The sequence below is a fragment of the Chelonia mydas genome, chromosome 3 (assembly GCF_015237465.2).
Source record: "Chelonia mydas isolate rCheMyd1 chromosome 3, rCheMyd1.pri.v2, whole genome shotgun sequence".
NCBI lineage: Eukaryota > Metazoa > Chordata > Testudines > Cheloniidae > Chelonia > Chelonia mydas.
In genome coordinates this window covers 88930899-88946728 of record NC_057851.1, presented here as the reverse complement: position 1 = coordinate 88946728, position 15830 = coordinate 88930899, and positions in this window count along the sequence as shown.

Here is a 15830-nt window from a genome sequence, read left to right as displayed (position 1 = left end):
GATTTTAGAACATTAATACATCTGGGTTTGTGCGAGGAGGGGTATTTAACTTCAGGTTTTTAAGCATCTAAGGTGCAGAGAGGTCAAATTTTCATGAGTTTCTCCACAACCATCAGAGCTTTAGAAAAGGTAAGTTTTTAATGATGAAAACTGAGATGCTCTTGTATTTCAAGTGACTCCAGGAGCTGGGACTTTTAGAAAAAAAACCAATTATCAAATGATAAAATTGTGAGTGTTGGCAACTCTGGGAAAGGCTCAGGATAGAAAATTCTCAAATCAGTTCACAATGGGCAAGTCTCCACAACTGCCACTCTTGCTGGCTGTCTCAGCAGAAGCCACTAACTAAATGCTCATGGAGACTGGACTAATCCCACACAGATAGAAATGTTCCCTCCAGGACAGAACCTGTATGGGGAAGTTTACACTGGCACTACCCACACTACCCTCTACTGTAGAAAAACAGAATATCTGTTTAAGAAACAGAAGAGAGACAATTTTTTATCAAAAAGGGTGATAAACTATTGGAACAAGCTCCCAAGGGAAGTGATGGATTCTCCATCTCTTGATGTCTTCAAATCAAGACAACATGCCTTTCTGGAAGACATGCCTTAGCCAAGCACTTCATACAGAAGTGGATGAAATTCAGTGGTCTGTGTTATGCAGGAGGTCAGACTAGATGCTCTAGTGGTTCCTTCTGGCCTTAAAATTGCATGCATATCAGTCTTAATAATTGTTAGTCTGGAGCCTTTGCCAAGGACTAAATTCATTTTAAGAAATTAATTTTTATAATGAAAACACAATTATTTAGACCTCAACATGTGGTTCTGCTCAGAAGAGTGACTGCAAAAAAAGCACTGTCACAAACCAAGTTGCTCAGTGATTTTCATATTAAATTTGGTCAGTTTGCAAGTAAAAATGAGTGTGTAGAAGGTTGTTCCTAGCTGCCAGCCCTGTAAACACAACCTGTATTCTGACAGCCACACTTGGTCTTCTCCTTCTTGTACATCATCATCAGTCATAAAAGCTCAGTAGGCCAGATTTGTCCCTCATTTACCCATGTTCAACCACTTTGGCTTTCAGTGGGTTTGCACAGGTGGAAATATTGAAATGTGGATGTAGAAGAATAGAATACAATTTACTTCCCTCTCAACTGTGTTGGCTTTGCAGAGGCAACAGAAATAAAAACAGCAAAATTTATTGTTGCTAAAATCACTAGATGTGACTCTGGATACACACAAGGAGTGGCTCTAGAGGGCAAGATGACATCATTTGTAATGAATTACCATTCAGAATACAATCACATTTTAAAATCATTAGATTTACATTGCATTTGTTGATTAATATGTATAACCAATTAATTGACTATACTTGGGGTTTGTTATGAAAAATGTTCAAGTCTAAATAACCAAACTTCACTAATTTTATTGTCTAAAGACAAAAGTACAATGCAAAAATGAGATGTGCATGTCCTCCTTCCAGGAAGCAATTCTTATTTTGCAGCATGTTCACCTTACACAGAAGATGTGCTTTGAACTATGCCTCCAAAATCACTTAACTTGTAAAGCAACCATGCTAATACTGTAACAAGCATTTTATATGTTACCTAAGATCCAACCCAGCAGTTTGTACAAATTCCTTAACTTGTGCTGTACCTTTCTTATCTCCATTTTGGATAGTACATTTTAAACCAGGCATCCATAAAGGTATCTGCACTAGGGCAGAGCGAATGTACAGCATATTGCCTTTGTTTGACAGGCTTTATATTCACTAATGCCAAAAGCTACATTTAGCTTTGCAGAGTATTGTGAGATATCTACCTTGACATAAGTGAGCAAACTAGACAGAATTGTGGGAAAAACATAATATAATTTGGTTAACATAACTGCCTACATATCATGTATAAAATAATATTAATATGGTATTGCCGAGGTTCCTTCCCCACTCTGAACTCTAGGGTACAGATGTGGGGACCTGCATGAAAGAACCCCTAAGCTTATTCTTACCAGCTTAGGTTAAAAACTTCCCCAAGGAACAAACTTTGCCTTGTCCTTGAACCCTATGCTGCCACCACCAAGCGTTTTAAACAAAGAACAGGGAAAGAGCCCACTTGGAGACGTCTTCCCCCCAAGCTCTATACCCCCTTTCCTGGGGAAGGCTTGATAAGAATCCTCACCAATTTGTACAGGTGAACACAGACCCAAACCCTTGGATCTTAAGAACAATGAAAAAGCAATCAGGTTCTTAAAAGAAGAATTTTAATTAAAGAAAAGGTAAAAGAATCACCTCTGTAAAATCAGGATGGTATATACCTTACAGGGTAATCAGATTCAAAACACAGAGAATCCCTCTAGGCAAAATCTTAAATTACAAAAAGACACACAAACAGGAATATACATTCCATTCAGCACAGCTTATTTTACCAGCCATTAAATAAAAGGAAATCTAACGCATTTCTAGCTAGATTACTTACTAACTTAACAGGAGTTGTAAGGCTGCATTCCTGATCTGTTCCCAGCAAAAGCATCACACAGACAAACCATTTGTTCCCTGCCCCTCCAGATTTGAAAGTATCTTGTCTCCTCATTGGTCATTTTGGGTCAGGTCCAGCGAGGTTATCTTAGCTTCTTAACCTTTTACAGGTGAAAGGGTTTTGCCTCTGACCAGGAGGGATTTTATAGCATTGAATACAGAAAGGTGGTTTCCCTTCCCTTTATATTTATGACAGGTATGCTCTACACCTAACATTTGTATTGGCAAACACATTGTAGTTAAACTAAAGGTAAGTAAAACAATGTGTCTGGCACTTTCTGGAACATTACTAAAAAATCAAATTTACCATTGCAACACCCACTAGAAGGACAATTTTGCAGCTCAAACAAGTGTAGAGTTATTCAAGTCACAGTACTACCAATAATATTAATGATCCTGGTAAGTTGATAACTTTTAACTACAGTTATCTGGCACACAAGCTAAATGGTATTAAATAGAAAAGAATACATTAGAAAGCTCTTTAATTACAGATGGAGGCTAAAGGATGAGAAGGACTTCCAAATTCAGCCTTACCAAAGTCAAGCAAACTGGGATGCTATTTACTGATTGCAAGTCAATAATCTGAATGATGTCACAGCTCGTTATATAGCAGTGTCTGAGCTCTGGCTGCCACTAAAATGTGGATTCACAGAATTATGTTCTGATTTTTGTCCCATCAGAAGAGAGCAATTGTGAAAAATATGCTCAGTGGTTCTGTACAATGCACTATGCTGTAGATTAAATTGCTAGGCAAGGTGAACATAAGACAGAGAAATAGAACTGACCATGATGAGTTTACCTCACGATAGAAATAAAGTGTCTTGTCTTCACTATGTTTTTACCTCAGGATAGCTCATTCCCAGCAGTTACTGTGAGGCCATGTCTACACTAGTGAGCTTACAGCAGGACAGCTATACCGATGCAGCTGTGCCGCTGTAAGATCGCTCATGTAGCTGCTCTATGCCGATGGGAGAGAGCACTCCTGTAGACATAATTAAACCACTTCCAATGAGCAGGAGTAGCTCTTCCACCAACATAGCCCTGTCCAGACAGAAGTGCCGGTGTAACTTATGCCACTCAGAAGGGTGTTTTTTTCATACCCCTGAGCAACATAAGTTATACCAACCAAGGTGCTAGTGTAGACATAGCCTGAGGTAAAAAATACCTTTTTAGCAGTGAAGACAAGACCTTAATTTCCCTGCAGTAACCAATCACACGTCTAAACTTCCTCCTTCTGTTATATTTCTAAATTCTATTCTCAAACTTTACTACAGATGAGATATAAATTAGTACAGTATTCTTCTAATTCCTTTTGAGTCTTCACATTTCCTTCCAGCACCTGCTTTATTTTTATATCAACTTTTAAAAAGAGAAAATAAAGGAAAAAGATGTAAGCAGGTAGCATAGGCTATTTAGATCAGTCAGGGGAATCTGTTGGATCCTTTTGTGAATAAAATTTAATTTATTTTCCATGAATAATAGTTTTTTTCTGACTATTAATCCTGTAGAGAAGGTACAGGAAGAGGGAAATAGAATTCTCTGTAACCACACCTCTTCCTCAGTGGACTTCTGTCAGTCGTTTCCCCTCTGACCAAGAAACGCTGGATGTAGTTCAGTTGGAAACCTGTTAATGCTACTCCATATTTTGTTTGGAAAGGTAAGACTGGGGTAAAATGTTTCACTGAAAGGGAAGCAGAGGGACTTCCCTCCATTCAGAGGGGGGCTGTACAATGTTTTCTTAAATAAAATCAGATTTGTGTTCTAACAGGAGAAATATCTTTGGTCTGTTTATGTCTGAAAGCGCAGAAGAGCCAGTGTCTGCCCAGAAATGTTGCACAGCTTCAGCTTTAATAGCATATAAAAACAGTTATAACTGATATATTGAAATGAGAGCTAATATAGCTTCTTTAAACAGAGAGCTAAAATAACACTGCTCCTAATGAGATGAGGAGTGAACCCTTAGATACCATGCTGTCCCATCCATGTCCCCTTTCCATGATGTGAGGTAAATGGTTTTGTGTGTGTGTACACAAATAAAATATACTTACAGCTGTGAAGAGTCATTTTGGTTATTTGACTGAATACCAAATCTGTGCGTCTGTATTTGATGAATAACAAATTCTAATAGTGGGTCTAGGGAAGAGATCCAAATTGTGAGGAAATCTCAAATTTACTTAGCAGTCCTTTTAAAATAGAAATGTAATGCATTCCCCTTGTCCAATTTCCTGAAGGGCAGTTCGGTAACATGTCTTGTACTTCCAGTTCTTACTTCTCCATCACAGCTATTGGCATTCTTTTGCAGGAATCACTCAGCTGGCCTTCGAGTAGCTACTTTGGTGTTGCAGTGTTTTGCATCTCTTCTGGAAGACATATGGGTCTAGCAAACAAAACAACTTCAGTGGGATCTGAGGGTGCTCTGCACCTCACAGGATTAGGTGCTTAGATAACAAGCTACGATTGCTGTACAGATATAGGGTCTAATTTAGTTGCTTTTGATAGGACTTGAGATTACTCAGCACCTCACAGGCTCTGCTCTTAATTGGATAAAAGTCCATATTTATAATCAGTTATAGGGTCTGAGCCTGCAAAGTGCAGAGTGCCTCCTGTGGCATGCGGAGCACCCTCAGCTGCTACTGAGTTTAATGGGAGCTGAAGACTCTCAGCCCCTCCAGGAGCTGCTCTGCAGGATCAGGCCACAGGATAATCCTCCTGTTACCATTGTATGTGTGTTAATTATCACTGCCATGGTAATGGGTATACACAGTGGTGTGTTTGGTTTTGAAAGGAAGCATGTGCATTAATTGGTAGTTCCCATATAAAATGTTAATAACCTGAGCTACTTTTATTCAAATTGCAAAAGATACAGCACTTCATGGAGGACCGAGGGGCAGATGCTGCTTCTTCTGAAGTAATTAGCAATATTATCATAGATTTCAGTGCGAACAATGTGAAGTCCTAAGCATCTAAAGTAAACAAGCTATTTTTTTTAATTATGGGATGCAAAACCCCATGAGAACATGGAAAAGATTTGACAGGTTTACCATTCAAGTGTCCTCCTCCATTTATTTCACACCTTCTTCAGGCATAAGACTTAGCAAAAAAAGCCAAAAGGGGATTTTGAAAGGTAGATAGAAGAGGGTCAGTATAAGGACTCAGCATGGAAAGGATCTTGGGATAGTTACAGTGGTGCCTGGATGGCAAATGATATAAGTGTGGGGGTTTGCGGGATTTTTTCTGGAATAGCTGAGGGCTGTGACACAGCCATTCAGCCATCTTTAGTTTGCTAAGTGTAATTATTTTGGTTGCACTATATACCAAACCCCTAGTGTGCCAGGTGTACCGCAATTCAGAGCACTGCATGAGTTTGACCAGCTAGACCTTATCGGCACTAGTGCTGATGGATCCCAATAACCACTTAGACACATGGGTAAGTGAAAGGCTAAAGTTACTAGAGCTAGTAGGAAAGGGAAAGGATGAAAATTCCCTATATATAGAAGCTTACACAGTTACAGTTCAAAGTAAGCAATAATGGTTCTTATTTGGGTCCCTGGGCAGTCCCTTTGAGAGTGAGGGGCTTGTCAGGTTTAGTGCATGGATTGACCTTTCAGTCAATCTCTATTCCAAGCAAACAGGTGCTTGCAGGGTTCCAGGCCAGGCTCAGTGTCTCTCACTGAAGCCCACTGCACTGACTCCCTGCCCAGCTGCTGCTGCTCCCCCATAAGTCCCACACAAATCTACATCCAGCGATAACATGCATCCATGACAGCCTGTTATACATGTGGCTCAGCTCACAGTTCCCTGGGCTTTTGTTCAGCTCCCTGTTTGCCATGTGACTCCTGCTTCAGCTTCCTTGCAGCTGCCATCTTGCCAAGAGAGCCTGGCCTCTTCCTGATTGAGGACTCTTCCCCTACCTTGCCAGGGGGAAGGGAAGTACAGGGAGGAGGGGGCTGATGGGAGTTTTAGGCCCCTGCTTAGCAGGTCTAGCGCATAGGTAATGTCACTCAAGAGTGAACAGTACCAGTTCTAAGCTCTTTGGTACACGGTTGTGCTACCTTATGTGTTTTTAGAATGGTTAGCATCTTGTGGGTACTACTGGAAGCAAATAATTAATAACAATAAATAACAGCAAGTAGCACATGACAGCATGGCCAGGTTGACTAATTGTACTCTCAGACCTGATGGCTAAGGCCTACTTTTTGTCTGCTAGAGAAAATGAGACATTGCACAGACTGGAATCATTTTTACATGACCTGTTCATTTGTGTAGTAATAAATATAACAATTTTACAACGCAGTCAGCGGTCCATGCTACACTTACAAGTTCTGAGGGAGGGTTAAGGGTCATACAACTGTAGCTGTTGTATCTAATCACCTTCTTTAATGCTGAGTTTCTTCTGAATAGGAGGTTCATCTGTAAATTCACTGGATGCTCAGCAAGGTGTTACTGTGGACCAGATCTTTGGCTGCATTGTGGTAGCTTTGCACTGCCCCACTAGCTTAATGAGCAGGAGGATCCCTCCTCCTCCCCCCACACACAGGCAAATTTTTGGGTGGTACAGAGCCTCCATAACAGCTCCTACGTCACTCATGTCCATGCAGCTAATGCAGGGGCTGTGGCCAGAGAAAGGGGAAATAGGCATAGGGTCCCAGTTCTCCAGAAGTCCTCAACAGTTGTAATAATCCCCCGAACCGTAGGTAGTCAGCAGAAATTAAAGCAGTTAAAGTGCACTACCTTTTGCCCAGAAGAATAATCCGGCAAAGAGCAGCCCCAGGATCAAAACTGCAGAGGTGCCTTTACACCCTCCTTTGTTCCCACCCCTCATCTGCACCAGAGGCTTAATCCTATGCTCATTGAAGGCAACAGAAAAACTCCTATTGGCTCTAATAGGGCAGGATTATCGCCCAGGTGCTTCTGGACCACAGCTGAGATCTGGTCCTGTGTATGTAGCTATAATACAGATGATGGGCAAGTTCCTTTGAAATATTTTGTGTTTCTGGAAATGGAACTATAAACACAAAAGTATTAATGGCTCATCAGGTAACAGCTTTAACATATGCTCCATCATACAGCAGGTGGAGACTGCCTTTATTTTCCTTTCACTCTTGGGAAAGCCTCCAAATGCGACAAGACATTATACACAATGAAATACTTCAGGTGTATATACTTTTACACATCCATGTTGCAGTTTACACAGACTTTGATTTAATTTAATTTTTTTTACAGCTCAGCTGTACAGTCAAGCTTAAAATCACACGGAGATTCATAATTTTTAGTAAACTATGAATCAGTAAATACATTGCAAAGAGAATGTGAAACACCTTCAGAAACTTAATACCTGTTGTCATAAACTGAAAGTCTTGAGACTTGATCTGTTAACAACTTCACACTATGCTGTCTGGAAAATAAACACAATAATAGGGTTTTTCTGATTCTTCCCCAAACTGAAATAACTCATTGCTTTTTTCTCAGGGAAAAAAAAACCTCCCTCTGAAACCAACTCCCCCAAGAACCCACAAAGGTTTGACACAATGAAACTCAAAACACATATTACATGGATCACTTCCTATGTAGGTATATGCCTCAGTTTGTATTCCCCATAGGAAATGAACTGCAACAGCCTCTGAAGCTGTGGAGACCAAAGTAATTAAAAGCAATAAATATAGGCTTATTTATAAACAGAACTCCACCCAGCACTAACCCCACCTGCCAGTCTACAACTTTGGGATTCATCTGAGTAATATTTAGTAACACTTAGCATTTTTATATTTATTTACATGTCCAAAGAACCATCCGATCACTAAGTAATTAATCCACACAGTATCCCCACCCATTGCAAGCACAGGGCTTTGTACCTGCCTGGGCCTGGGCCTGTTTCTTTGCCTAGAAATGACAATGGAGAGGATCATATCATATACTCCTCCCCAAGAAGAAGTAATTCAGAGAGGACTATCTGTTTTAAAGCCCCCATTACTACAGTATCTGATGACCTTTCAACTACTGAAATTTTTCCCTCTCCAGGCCCTTATGAGTTAGAAAAATATTAATATCCCTATTTTATAAATGGTGAACTGAGGCACAGAGCAATTGAGTGAATTGGCCAAGGAAATGTGTGGTCGAACTGTGAATTAAATCAAGAGCTCCCAAGTCCCAGTCCGGTGTCTTTACCACTAGACCATCCTTCTTTCACTAATACATTATTGTCACAATATTGTCTTGTTAAAATCAGTAATCATTTGTATAAGCAATGCACACTGCCCCAGGAAAGGATGGTGTATCTTGAGAAGCTCGCAGTGTTTTCCTACAGCCAGCTAAGAACGGGTATAGAAATGTTCTGTACTGAGTATCTTCCAGTCCTCAGCCAAATATACAGTGGCCAAGACACTGGGAATCAAGAGGAGAAGCCTGCGGTGCAAAACAGAGAAAGAGGAAAAGATCATTAGAATTATGACTGATATGGGACCCACCCTCACCCAGGGTAAAAAATGGAATAATTATCCTCTAAATACTGTATACCTTGAATTGTTGAGACTCCTTCGGAATTCCAGAGATGATTTCTCATTGCTCGTTTTATAGTTCCAGAGGTCCCATGAAGGCTCGGAGAGACAATGCTGCCTGATACCTCTTTTGAAATTATAATGAAAAAGTTGGCTCCTTTGGAACTAATTAGGTACTACATAATGTTCTTCCATTATTCTACTGAATAAATGTTTAATATCTCAAAATGATACAATCAAATTTACAGTGTTGATTGAAGCTACCACAAATAAGAGCTCTAGTCATCATCTTAGTGTTAATTTCTGTCATACTCTCTTCCAGGAATAGTGCTCTTCAATGCCCATAAAATCTCTCTGTCAATTTCATTGTATTTAATTATAAGAAGGATGCTAATACATTGGCTAAGATTCTATAATTATTATTTGTAATGAAGACTGCCCAATAACTGATAAAGTTCAAAGGATTCCTGGTGTTTTTTTTTAAGTCAAGATTGAATAGCATTATATTTTCTTTTGAATAGTAGGCTGTAAAACCATCGTTTATACAGTAATTCTAGATGTCTGTGATGAGTTCTGGGCTTACTGGTGGCATGGCCTCATGGTTAGGTTGCTGGGCCTCCACTTTCCCACCCCCCATCTCCGGTGCCTCGCACCAGAAACTAGTCCGATATTGTGATAGCCCACCTCTTGGTCATCCAGCTGTGTCATCAGCTTAGTTCACCTCCTTCCTGAGTAACAGAGTCCAAAAAAATATAGAGAGTCCCACATTCTCACAGCTGGGAGGGCTTTAGGTCCACCTCCTGATCGCTGTAAGTGGCTCATCCATGCCTTGGGATTTTCAGCATCTCTACCCTCTCCTTACTTTTAAGAGGGGTGTGTAGAAGGAAGATTTATGCCCCGTCCCCAAGGGTGGCTGGTAGGGGACCCTGGACCCTCACACTCCACCAGGCTCCGACCCAGGGCCTTATGAGACACAACAATACCAAGCACCTGGAGTGACTTGAGGCTGCCTCCCTGGGCCACTTCCTACCATTCACCTCCCCCAACAGTCTCAAAGTCCAACATAAAATAGCAACAAGAAAATAATGGAACCTTCAGTCCAGCTATGTTCCTGAAACAAAAGGCTTCTGCAGTACCCTTGAACAGGAGCTGTCAGGATTGGTCTGTCCTCTTATCCTGTTTGTCCCTTTTGCACTGACTGGTTCCCTATTAAGTTCCTCCTCCAGTTGAAGCAGGCTATGCAGGTGCAGGTAGGGCAGTGTCATGTGGGCTCAGTACTGCTCCTTAACCCCTTCAGTTCCAGTGTAGGACTTACAACCTCCATCTAATACTCCTCCCCTCAAGCGCAGGATCTGGGTACTATCCTGGGACCCTTGTTCTTCCCCATCATGGGGGAAAAAACAGTCCACATTCTTATGGTCCCTCCCCATTTGATGGAGTAGCTGCAACCTGTAGGGTTGCAGGGAGAGGTGCCCTCACCTAATCCCAGAGCTGGTTTCTTCCACTGAGTTCAGCCAGCAGAGCACTCCGTCACTAGGGGAAAAGGATTCCCCAACAAATAAATAATATCTGTGGCTCGCTTCACAGCCGGGGCCTCCTTCTCGATGAAAGAGTAGGGCACTTCTTGGGGAAACAGCTTCTTACTAAGGTGGAGAATGGAGTATTCTTCCCTGTCGGAGTCCTGGGAAAGTAAGGCCCCAAGACCGACATTGGAGGTGTCTGTTTGCAATTAGAAGGTGGGCCACAGCCCCATAAAGGCCAAACTGCATGTTCCTGAACTGATGGAGGCCAAACAGGGTGAAGAATGCATTCTTTTCTCATAACTCAGCTATTAAAGGAAGCTGTCAATATCCCTTCATTGGGTCAAAAATGGAGATATATTTGGCAGCCCCTAACCTCTCCAGCAACTCATCCATTCTAAACACAGGATACACATTGAATTTCAATATTGCTTTCACTTTCCAAAAATTGATGCAAAAATGGGTTGACACACTGGGTTTTGGCATGAGTATGATGAGACACCTTCACTTACCATGGGATTAGTTGACTATCCCTAGGTCCAACACAGCCTTTAGTTCACCTCCTACATTTTCTGTCGGAGGGGTTATAGATTTTCCCCAGACCCTTTCTCCCAGCTCAGTGCCCACATGATGGTAGGCTAAGTGGATTCATCCTGGCAACTCTGAGAACACCTAGGGAGAGGTTTCAATTAGCCATTATATTTGTTGTTTCTGCTTGGTCTGGAGTCCTTCCCCCATTGGAATTGGCCTCACATCATGAGCTGAGGGTGCTTGTGGGACAAGCTCATGTTTGGCTGGAAAAAGCATTCTGAGGAAAAAGAAAAGGAGTACTTGTGGCACCTTAGAGACTAACCAATTTATTTGAGCATAAGCTTTCGTGAGCTACAGCTCACTCATCGGATGCATACTGTGGAAACTGCAGAAGACATTATATACACAGAGACCATGAAACAATACCTCCTCCCACCCCACTCTCCTGCATCCGATGAAGTGAGCTGTAGCTCACGAAAACTTATGCTCAGATAAATTGGTTAGTCTCTAAGGTGCCACAAGTACTCCTTTTCTTTTTGCGAATACAGACTAACACGGCTGTTACTCTGAAACCTGTCATTCTGAGGAAGCCCTTTTGGGCCTTCCAATCCATCAGCAGGTTCATGTGGTATACCTGTGTCTCTTTTCTCTTCTCCAGATTTCTTAAATGACTGCCCCTGCCCTTTCTACAATCTCAAATGGTCTGTGCCACCTGGACAATAGCTTCGACTCTAAGGTTGGTAGCAATAACAATACCCTATCCCCAGGCTTAAATTCTTGCATCTTGGCCCTTCTATTGTAGACCCGTTCCTGGTTCTGTTGTGACTTAATCAGCTTTTTTCTTGCAAAAGTCCCCAGAATCTCCAAATTTTGCCTCAAATGGATCACTTACTGCACCATGTTGGTTGTTTTAGGATCCTATTCCGCCCATGTCTTGCAGGGAAAATCAGAGATCCTGCTTGGCTGCCTTCCACATAGTAATTCAAATTGAGGAGAACCCTGTGGATACCTGAAGCACTTTGCAGATGGCAAATAGGAGGGATGGAAGCAATCAGTCCCAGCATCTTATTAAAGTGTTCCATCAGCCCATCCATCTGAGTGTAGTAAACTGATGTCTTTACGTTTTTGTTTTTCAGCAGACCATGCAATTCCTTCATTAGTTCTTAAGTAAGCTGGTTCCCTGTTCAGGTGGGAATTCCAAAGAAAATACTAACTGAAGAAAGATTTTCATCAGTTCAGGAACAGTGGTCACCGCAGTGGTTGAATGAAGGGGGATGGCTTCAAGGTAGACTATGGTGCAATCTAATATTACCAATATAATGTTTGTATCCAGCTGTGCTCTTTCCCAGCAGTCCCATCAGGTCCCTACTAGTCCTCTTGAAAAGTACTCCAGCCACCAGCAAAGGCAGTAGCAGGGCCTTTGGGATCTTCTTGGGTCCTGCCCACAGACACTCAGGTCACGATTCTCAGGAGTCATTAATCTCTTTATGTACCCCCAGCCAGTAAAATCTGAGGGCTCCCCTTTCAAAGGTCTTCTCTCACCCCAGTGCCCCCCACAAGGTACTGCATCAGCCAGCCATAGTTCTTCCCTGAGGAATTTCTTTGGGACCAGGAGTTGTACCTTCACTTCTCAGTTTTGGGAGTCCTTCACCACCTGGTGCAGTTTCTCCTTTTTCAGTTCAAATCAAGGCCACTGCTTCATCAGCTGTGGATCAATTACTTCACCATTCACACAGGCAAGTTGACCATACACTTTGCTCAGGGCTGGATCATCCTTCAGTTCACCTATGCGTGACACCTGTAAGTCTAGGTCCAGGGGATGCCAGCTCCCCTGGTTTCCCTGAATATGGGAGGGGGTGAGGATTTTGTTCCTGCTGGGATGTTACTTTGTAGAAAGATCTTCTGTCTCCCTGCCTCCAGCTAACTCTTCTGGTTCTTGTAACATGAGGTTCAGTTCCTTCAGGTGGGTCATCACCCCATGATTTATGACCCTCTCTGAAAAACTTCCAATTCTGGCCCAGAATCATTGGATAAACTAGAGTGGGAGCCCCACCCTTTCATACTGTTCCTGTGCCGTTCCCTATGGCTAACTATATCTCTTTCACAGGAGACAGGTGTACATCTCATCCAGTGTACATGCTGGAGGCAGGTGGCATCTCCAGGAGTGTCTCTGGGGCCTGATAGCTATTCCCCTAATCAATATTTGGCTGCAGCCCAAGTCTGTTAGTAGTGGCACTTCTACCCCGTTGACCTGTACTGGGACTAACATCTAGCCAGGTATCTTTTCTGACCCTTGGTGTCAGCTGTCCACACTTACCCATAGTTGCAGACCATGAAGAGGCAGTCACATGAGACATGACCTTGCTGTCCACACAACAAATAACTTCGCTTGAGAAACCTGTCCTGATCCCTGACTGACCTAGAGGGAGTTGAGTGTCCATGAAGGACGAACCCTCAGGATAGGGCTTTTCCCTAGCTCTTTGGTCCACATGGGGTAGGAAGGCCACTTGTCCAGTTTTATACTAGGCAGTCCTATTTTTGGCTGACTTGCCTCCTGTCCAGTATTGAGACAAAACCAGACATGGCTTTTTCTGGTATTGGATGGGGGACACCATTTTGAACATCACGCCACTCCGCTCCCACCAGCGTGACCTCATATACATGCTGCATGAGAGGTCAGGCTGGTGGAAGTGGGGCAGCACATTTTTGAAAATGGCTTCCTTCAGGCGGCGTGACCTCACGTGCACTCTGCAGATGAGATCGTGCTGGCAGGGGCAGGGTCTTGCAGCATGGCGCAGGCCCATACCGTTCTCTGAAGTGCTGAAATGTCTGGTATTCTGGGAATATGTAAGTAGCCACCCTCATATGGGGCCCGGCCTTTGTGGCTATGCTGTAGCCCCTGATCGTCCGTGGAGCTCGGCTAGGTATACAGTTTCCCAGAGGCCACCCCCCTCACCTGCCCAACAGATCCTTGGAGTTCCAGGAGTCAGGCCTACAGTCACCCTATATTTTAATGTCAGCCTCACTGTGTCAGCCACCGTCTTAGGCCTTTGCTGCACTCTCATACCCAAGCTGGGAGGATCCGTGTAAGTTGTTCCAGTACAGTCTGCTCAGCCACCTGCGCCCTGGTTTGCTTTTCAGGTTGGAGGCCATCACTACTAATGCTCTTTAAGGCTCGAGGTCAGGACCCCAGTTGGTATCTTTCCCAGCAAAAGCAATGTTGGTGGGTCTCAGCCTTGATGTCGACACATCTAAGATATCCACCTTGACCCAGGCATAGTCTTGTGTGGCTGCAATACTGAGGCCTTGATATACAACTTGGGCTGGCCACGTCAGGTAAGGTGCCAATAAAAGAGCACAACGTTTGGATGGCCACCATGCCGCAGTGCTGACCCACTCAAGGGTGATGGGGAAAGCTTCTCGGTCATCTCTGGGTCCCATCTTTGTGAGTATTATCAGAATGTTTGGGGCAAGTGGGGTCGAGGGGCCCTGCCTCCTGGTTTGTGCTCACCCCGGCATCATAAAAGGGTTACCATTGGCTGGACCAGGCGCTGTTATCACTCTTGCCGCTGTGCTGCTACCTCCCAAATGAGTTGCTGCTGTTGCTGTGTGGTCATTGGTGGAACAGCTGATTTTGTTGCTACTGCTGGGCTGCCTGTTGTTGTTGACTGTCCATCAGTCACTTCAACAATTTGTCTATATCCATCTCCTTTTCTTTCTCTCCTTCCACTGTGTGATTTTTTTCCCCCTCCTAGGCCTTACAGCTGACCTGGGACATTGACCACCTTCTGCACCAAATTGTGACAGGGGCTTACCAATGGCATTGCCCAGTGGTTAAGTTTCTAAGCCTCCACCTTCCCATCTCTGGAGCCTCTCATTCGCAACCACGCCAACACTGTGATGGCACACTTATTGGTAGGCAGCAATTAAGCCCTCAGGCTGGGTCAACAATTTGCTTTGCCCCCTTCCAGGATAACAGAGCCCAAAGAAATATACAGGGTCCCACATTCACACAACAGGGCAGTTCTTCAGTCCACCTCCTGATCCGTGTAAGTGATTCATCCTCACTTTGGAGCTTTCAGCATCTCTACCCTCTCTTTACTTCTGAGAGGGATGTGTGGAAGGAAGATTTATACCCCCGCACTGCAACACAGATGATTAGTAAGGGAGTCCAGGCCCTCCCACTCTACTGAGCTCTGACCCAGAGCCCCATGAGAGGCAACAATTTCAAGCACCCTGGCATGACTTGAGGCTGCCTCCCTGGGCCACTTCCTACCATTTGCCTCCCAGCAAAGTCCAACATGAGATAGCAAACGGAAAATAACTGAACCTTCAGTCCGACCGGGTTCAAGTGAAAATCCCTTTCTGACAGCAAAGGCTTCTGAACTACCTTTGTACAGGAGCTCTCAGGCTAGGTCTGTCCTCCTATCCTGTCCGCCCCCTTCTGAGCTGTCTGGTTCTGTATTACACTCCTCCTCCAGCTGGAGCAGGCGCTACAGGTGTATGAGACAGAGTCATATGGGCCCAGAACTGCTCCTCAGCCTCTTCCATTGCAGCGTGGGGTTTATACACCCCTGCAGAATGTCTCATTCTTTTAAATTATGTCAGCCATAATTCATATCTGCTGATAGAGGGGATGCAAACTGCAAACCCTAATGCATTCCAGAGCCACTGTACCCAACGGAGAATCTCTCCCTGAGACACACAAGCAGCATGTGCACTATTGCCCTCCGCCGTGATTTCTTCAGAGGACAGC